The following is an 8,424-nucleotide window of genomic DNA, read 5'->3' on the forward strand; positions in this document are numbered from 1 at the left end:
TGTGGCCTGTGGCTGGGCAGAAGAGAGGTAGGTGGCCCTTTGGTTCCCCTGCTGGGGGTTTGGGGCAGAGACCCCCAAGGAGAGGGAAGAGAAGAAGGAAGAAGGCACCATGGGTAAGTGGATCATGAGCACACGGCCATGAGAGCTGGCCTGTCAGAGTAGAGTGGCCAGGCGGAACACGCAAGGGTTAGTGACAGGAACACATCAGGGTTAGTGACAGGAAAGATCACAAAATATCCCAGAGGGTTGACACCTGCCCAGTTCTGATGCTTTAAGACTTATTATAAATATAAAGGCTTGATGTCTTTTATTTGGGAACTAAGTGATCTAATGTGGGGTAGAAACCTCCAAATAATATTTACAGTAGCAGTGTGGGTTTTTTTCCCTGATGTAATTCTGCTGTCTCCACAGTGACCCTACAACCCATCCTTCTGCTTGCAGAAGACAGGGCCCCCTCAGTGGGTGCAATCACCCATCCGTGTGTTCGCTGCCTCCGAAGCTTGAGGGCTCTCGATCCTCTGGTTTTTATGTAGTCTGCAGGGATTGCTGTTCATGGTTCTCAGACTGCTGTGCATGTTCAAGTCTTCGTGTGAATACTTCCTATCACCTCCTGAGCTGAATACACAAGGCTGACATGGCTCATTCACACAGTGAGTCTATGTTTTGTTTTCTAAGATACTGAGAAATGCAATAAGGTCTTTCTCTGCTGGTGAAATGAGCCAGTCCAAGCCTGAACTCTATCTCCTCTCTGTCTCTATCTCTATCTCTGTCTCTGTCTCTATCTCTATCTTTATCTCCTCTCTATCTCATCTCTCTCTCTCTCTCTTTCTCTCTCCTCTTTATCTCTCTCTATCTCTGTCTCTATCTCTGTCTCTGTCTCTCTATCTCTCTCTCTCTATCTCTCTCTCTACCTCTCTCTATATCTCTCTCTCTTTATCTCTCTCTCTCTCTCTATCTCTATCTCTGTCTCTCTCTCTTTCTCTCTTTCTCTCTCTCTCTCTACCTCTATCTTTCTCTCTACCTCTATCTCTCTCTCTCTCTATCTCTGTCTCTATCTCTGTCTATCTCTATCTCTGTCTCTGTCTCTGTCTCTGTCTCTATCTCTGTCTCTGTCTCTGTCTCTATCTCTCTATCTCTATCTCTGTCTCTGTCTCTGTCTCTGTCTCTATCTCTATCTCTCTCTCTATATATATCTCCTCTCTATCTCATCTGTCTCTCTCTCTCTCTCTATCTCTCTCTCCTCTCTATCTCATCTGTCTCTCTCTCTCTCTCTCTCTCTCTCTCCTCTCTATCTCTACCTATACCATCCTATACCTATACATATATACATACGTGTGTATGTTTCATGTGTGTATAAACATAGATTTATTGAGAAGCTGCTCTCAGGCAGGCAAGTTCACTCCCCGCCCCCCATGAAGGAGGCCAGGGAAGTTGAAGTCACCATGGGTGCTGCCTGAGCCCTAGACTGCTCCCTGCCTCACCCTACCTGCCCTCGGGGGTTGTAGGTGGGAGCAGGTGGAACTGCTTCTGCAACCCCCTGACACTGCTGCAAGCTCCTTTAACACTCTTCACCGAGGCCCCATTGGTCCCAAGAAAGCATCTCTTCTAAACAGCAGTTCCTGATTGGCTGGCATTGTCTGCGGCAGCAACCCTTAGCCTTTCAGGCAGTCGAACCCAATTAGGTCCTCCTGCAGGAGATTCTTTTGTGCCCCACCCCATTTAATAGAGGCAGCCATCATTCCTGCTACAACCATGGGAAGGAAGAGAGAAGGCAGAAAGAAATAACACGTATGCAGAAAGAGAAGGAGAGAGAGAAAGAGAGAAGGAGACCAAAGCATGTGGATTATATAGGGCAGAGCCTCTGGGGGAAGGGCAACCTAGCCTCTGGGCTGGAAAGTTTAGGGTTAGGAGCAGGATGTGCCAGGTAGGGACTGAGGCATGCTGGGAGAACCTGGAAGCCAGGTCTGTTTTGGTATATAAAATATGCATCTCAGCCCCTTGTCCCAGGGTCTGAAACCAAACAAAATGGGTTTTGGAAGTAAATATACTGTCTTCAGTCCCACCTGCACTGCCTAAGAGCTCCAGTTACTCTGTATCTTGTGAGCACTTGGTATTATCTATCTTTTCAACGTTAGCCATTCAAGAGGGTGTGGTAGTATCGCAGGGTGGTTTTGATTTTTAATGTTATTCCTTTAATGGCTAATGTTTTTGAGAATCTGTATTAGGCAGTTCCGGATACTGTAACAAAATTCCAACAGACTAGGCAGTTGAAATCACGGGTAGTCTGTCCAACAGTTATGGTGTCTGGGACTTGTAAGATGGAGGAGCTGGCAGATGCTCCTATGGTGGCTGGCAAGAACGCTCCTCCTGGCTCAGAGATGCTCCTCTTTCTGTCTTCATGAGGGTGTGAGTAGGATTGGGTGGGGTCTGTCAGAGAGGAGAGAGAGAAAGAGAGGGCACCACCCTGTGACTGCCCCACCTTCTTCTTCTGGGGACCCCACTTTCAAGGCTTCCTTTGAATCTAATTACAGTAAATTTGCCTCCACATAGCACAGGTGGGGGAGGGGCAGCACGCATCTCGGGCAGCATCTTCTTTTTCCCACTGCTGTATCATCCTTGGTAAAGTGCTTGCTTAAATAATTCGCCCTATAAAATAATTGCATGTTGGATCCCCTGGGGCTGAGGTATCTGGCCCTCTGGAAGAGCAGTAAGCTCTTTTAGCGACAGAGTTATGCCGCCCCATTTGCCGTTTCCCCCTCTAGTATAGGAAAATTATTGCACTTTAAGCTTCCTGTGTAGTGCTGGATGCATTCCGAGTTAATTTTTGCATAGAGGGCAAGGGTTGAATTGTAATTTTCCCTGGTGGGTACCTCGTCGTTCCAGCCCAATCTGTCCTAAAGACTTCCCTTTGCCCACCAAATCTCCACGGTGTCACGGTGAGAAATCAGTTTGCCACGCGTCTTCCCTCCCAGGGCTGTGCTGTGCTCATCTTATGTGCAGTGTGCACCACGGTGCCAGCACCAGTGTCCTTGCTGCTGGGGAGTCCATGGAGTCATGAAACTAAGCGGTGGATGCCCAGCTCTGTTCTCTCTTTGAGAAGCAGCGTTGGATCCTGAGAGACCTTTGGATTCATTTGATCTCAGCATAAACTTGGGATCAGTTTGTCCTTCTCTATTTTGTTTTGTTTTGTTTGGTTTTATTTTTTTTTTCAAGACAGGGTTTCTCTGTGTAGTCCTGGCTGTCCTAGAACTCACTCTGTAGACCAGGCTGGCCTCGAACTCAGAAATCCACCTGCCTCTGCCTCCCAGAGTGCTGGGATTACAGGCGTGCGCCACCACCGCCCTGACACCTTCTCTATTTTTAAAAGAGCCTTTGAGATTTTGATTGGAGTTGGGCTGACCTTTCAGTCAATTGGGGGGGGGGGGGGTCAGCTGATGGCTCAGAACTCTGGGAAGCTGGGTCACTGACTTGGGGACCATCCCTACCTGTCACCTTCCGCTCCTCCATCTCCTCTCCGTCCTCTTATCCCTTCCTCTTCCTTTTTTTTCTGTTGTAATTTAAAATATTTTATTAATACTTTGAGAATTTAATAAAACGTATTTTGATCATATTCCTTCCCCGACCTCCTCCCAGGTCAACCCCATCAACCTCCCAATTTCATGTCTTCTTTTTTAAAAAAATAATTCACTTTGCTGCCCAAACTCCTGGTGTGATCTTGTATTAGTCAGGCTGTTCTGTAGAGGAACATGACTTATAAAATGAATCTCTCTCTCTCTCTCTCTCTCTCTCTCTCTCTCTCTCTCTCTCCATATATAAATAAATATATATACACACATATGTATATATACATATATAGTCTATATACATTTAGATATGTATTTATACATATGTAGTCTATATGTATGTGTGTATCTCTATATGCATGTGTATGCATGTGTGTGTATGTATATAGAGAGGGTATTTATTTGAATAGCTTAGAGGCTGTGATTCAACCAGTGCAATAATGGCTGCCTGCAAAATGGAACATCCAAGAATCCAGTAGCTGTTCAGACCATAAGGCTGGATGGCTCAGCTGGTCTTCAATATGCACCGGAATCCGGACAAAACGGGCTCTAATTTTTCAAGGAATGAACTTGCTAGTGAGAGTGAGAACAAGGGAAGGCAGGCAGAGAGCCAAAGCTTCCTTCTCAGTGTCCTCTATGTAGGCTGCTACCAGAGGGTGTGGCCTGGGTTAAAAGGTGGCTCTTCACCTCTCAAAAGATCTGGCTTAGAGGTGTAACTTCTCACCTCAAAGATCCCAGTTAGGAGCGAGTCTTCCCTCTTAAAATGATTTAATTAAGAAAAAAAAAATCCCCCACAAGAGTGCCCAGCCATTTAGATTTTAGTTCATTCCAGATGTAGTTAAGTTGACAACTGAGAAGATCCACCACAATGGCGTGTATCCCAGGCTGGCCTCTGGCCTCGCTGTGTAGCCCAGGAAGGCCTTGCATTTCTGATCGTCCTGATTCCACCTCTGTGTGCTGGTATTACGGCCGTGCGCCATCATGCCTGAATCTCAACACCCTGCCTTTTGGTGACAGTGTCATTTACATTTTAAAAAGATTTATTTTTTAATTCTGTGCATGCCTTACAATGTGTGAGTGCAGGTGCCCACAAGGTCCAGCTAAGGGGGCTAGATCCTGTGGAGCCAGAGTTACAGGGCCTTAGGAGCTTTCTTGATCTTGTGATGACTCTGGTGTAAATCCACGCCACTTTTCCACGGTTCCAAATGCTGGAAGTCTGGAGTCAAGGTGCCGGTAGGGCTGTGACCAGGGAGGACATTTGTCCCTTGCCTTTTTCATCTCCCAGTAGCTGCCTGCATCTCCAGGCTTGTGGCCCACATCACTTCCACCTGCCCACAGCCATTCATTTCTTCTTCTTGCCTGACTTCCTGCTTTCTTCTGTCTCTGTCTCTCCCTCCCCACCTCTCTCTCTCCCTCCTTCTCCCCTCCGTCCCTCCCTCTCTCTCTCCCCTTCCCTCCCTCCCTCTCTATCCCCCTCCCTCCACCCTCTCTTCTTCCCTCTCCCCCTCCCTCCCCTCTCTCCCATTCCTCGCCCCCTCTCCCTTCTTCTCTCCCTCTTTCCCTCTTGCTCTCCTTCCCCTCCCCCTCTCTCCTTTTTCTCTCTCTTTCAACAAGTTCTCACTATTTAGTTCTGACTGTTGTGACAGTCTGGTCTTAAACTCACAGAGATCTGCCTGCTTACCCCCAACTCTCACCCTCTGATTCTCTCTCTGGACTGTCATCCTGGGTCTCCCATAAGAACACTTGCTACGGGATTTAAAAACTCCAATGACCTGAGACCATTTCATGCCACACCCCTTCACTTGGAAATGTGAAGATGATACAGTTGCTAAATTATAGGCTTTGTAATTGTGAGGACCTGAGTTCGGTTCCCAGGACCCGTATAAAAATGCCAAGTGTGGTGGTGTATATTCGCTTTCTGTTGCTATCACAGAGTCCTTGGGGTTGGGTGATTTATCAAGAACATAGGTTTGTTTCTTAGAGTTCTGGAGGCTGGGGAATCCAGCATGAAGGGGCTACACCCTTGGGTCTTATCTCATGGTGGAAGGCAGGTGGGTAAAGAGGGGAACGGACCTTGGAGAGGCATCCTCGAGCCCTTTTATAATGGGGTGCATGTACTCATGGAGGTGGACCCCAGTGATCTAAAGCTTCCTATTAGGATCCTCTCCCAACACCTGCATGGGAGGATTATGTTTCTAGCCTGTTGGTTTTGGGGACAAACTTAGCCCAGAGCAGAGCAGCGCTATCAGCCTTTACCACAGCGCCAGCCTGCTGTAGGGAATCCATACCTTCAGGAGTGGATTCACTTTAAAGAAACAGATCTTGGGTGGTAGTGGCCAGCCTGGACTGCAGAGTGAGGTCCAGGACAGCAAGGGCTCCAGAGAGAAACCCTGCCTTGAAAAAAAAAAGAAAGAAAGAAAAGAAAGAAAGAAAGAAAGAAAGAAAGAAAGAAACAGATCTCTGTGTGTAAAATTCCAAATGGACAGGAATTTCTTTTTCTCTTTTTATTTATTTTTAAGGTTTGCTTTGTTTTTAACTATGGCTATGTATCCCTGTGTATCTGTGTCTGGCTATGTGCATGTGAGGGCAGTGCTTGTGTCAGCCAGAAGAGGGCGCCAGATACCCTGGAGCTGGATTCACAGGCTGTTGTGAGCTGCCCTACTATGATGCTGAGAACAGAAGTCCTCTAGAAGAGTGTCTCTTTGTTCGTTCATTTGTTTGTTTGTTTGTTTAGCACTTGTTTTTACCTCTTTGCCCTTCATCGTCTTTTGCTGCTTCTCTTTCTTTAAACTGCTTTTGCAGGATTTTCTTATGGAGTCTTCCAACTTTTAAATTTCACAGCAAGAAGATGGCCATTCCTCCTCTCTGATTTGCTGACTGTGTCTTTTTCTATTTGCCTGTTTTATGTGGCTTTCAATGTACCCTGTTTTTTTTTTTTTTTAGTCATGTGACCCTGAAGAGTCTTGGCATGAGTTTGTACGTTTGTCTTGTGTTTTGAGTCTGTGGAGAATTTAGGTTCTGTGGGGTTATGATTTTCTTACGAAATCTGGGAGGGCTTTGGCCATTATTTCTGCAAACAACCGTTTTCTGTCACCTTCTCCCTGTTTCTTCCTCAATGTCAGGCTTTGGACCTTGTCACACTTGGATGATGTATTTTTGGTTTTCCTTTGATTTCCAGTGCTGGGGATCAAAGACAGGGCTCGCACACACCCGAGAAGCCAGCACTCCATCTGTGCTGTAGCTCCGTGCAGCCTTCACAGTGTCTCAGTCTGTCCTGCTTTCAAGTCCATCCGTCCACCGCTTCTCAGAGCAGTCGCCACCGCTTTTATCCCCGTTGTGTTTCCAGCCTGAGTCACTGAGCTCTGTCATCTTGGGAATATCCCCCGGTTCCCACCATGTCATGCTTTCTTCTGCTTCCGATGCACCCGAGGCCTATTTATACGTGTGCTTAAACACTTCTATCTACTCATCTGGGATGTTTCTGGGCTTCTCCCCTTTGATCGATTCTTCTGGGCATGATTTATGGCTGTCTTGTCAAACAAAATTGCACGCCCAGGAAAAAATGTACATCATGGATTTTATGTCGCTGAGCACTGAGTTTCTTTTGCAATATTTCTTGGGGCCTGTGAGATGGATCAGTGAATAAAAACAGTGGACAGCCTGCCTTTGGGCTGGGGGAGGGGGTTTGGTCTCAAGCACAGTACTTGCCAGGGAAGTGCCCCCACCACGGAGTCACACTGTCACCCTCATCTGGTCTTTGGAGGCATAACAGGAGCCTGTTTGGTGGCTCAAGAGCACACTGGTCCACTGGTACCACTGAGGCAGTACTGACCTAAGCACCCTCCCTGTGGTTGGCGGTTGGGCTGCCTGAGCTCTGAGACTGTGCCATTTCTGCTTGCATTCATTTCCCAGTCGGGAACTCTCTCCCCGACTATGTGATGAGGCTTTGCTGGCCTTGGGCCTCTCCCTGCAGTTCCCACTGATTAGGGGGGGCCCACAGATTATAGGGGGGACTTGATGATTTCAGTCTCTAATCCCCACTTCTCAATCTGGGTCCTGACCTCCCGCTGCAGACTTCACCACTTCTGCTTCCCTGGAGGACGGGGTGTTGGTTGGGTCCTCCGTCCTCTACAGTTCCCACCCCTCCCCCACAAGGGCCACTGTCCCTGCTCAGCCCTGTGTTGTGCATGTGAATGTCTGAGGACATAGTGGGCACCTTTCCTCACTTGCTGTTTCTTTCTTACTTTTTATTTTATTTTTTCTTTAGACAGAGTCTCTTTTTGTTGTTACTGTTTCTTTTGTTTGTCTATTTTTCAAGACAGGGTTTCTCTGTATAGTCCTGGCTGCCCTGGAACTCACTCTGTAGACCAGGCTGGTCTCATACTCAGAGATCCACCTGCCTCTGCCTCTTAAGTGCTGGGATTGAAGGCGTGCACCATTACCACCTGGCTAGACAATCTTTTAATGGCCTGGGTCTTGACAGGTAGGCTGGACTGTCTAGCCAAGAAGTCCTGAGATTAGCCTGCCTCCATTCCTCAGTGTCAGTATTATAAATGCCCATCACTGCATCAGCCTTTGAAAATAGATTCTCGGGGTTCTGTGCTGGCAAGTTTTGCCAGCTTGACACACGCTAGAGTCATGCGGGAAGAGGGGACCTCACTTGAGAAAATACACCCATCAGAGTGGCCCATGGAGAAGCCTCTGGTGCATTTTCTTAATGATGACTGATGTGAGGGGCACAACTTACTGTGGGCAGTGCCACCCCTGTGCTGGTGTATCTTGGTGCTATAGGAAAGCAGGCTGAGCAAGCAGGTCAGCTGGGTTCCTCTATGGTCTCTGCTTCAGTTCTTGGGTTCCCTTG

This window comes from Apodemus sylvaticus, chromosome 17, assembly GCF_947179515.1.
Source record: "Apodemus sylvaticus chromosome 17, mApoSyl1.1, whole genome shotgun sequence".
Lineage (NCBI taxonomy): Eukaryota > Metazoa > Chordata > Mammalia > Rodentia > Muridae > Apodemus > Apodemus sylvaticus.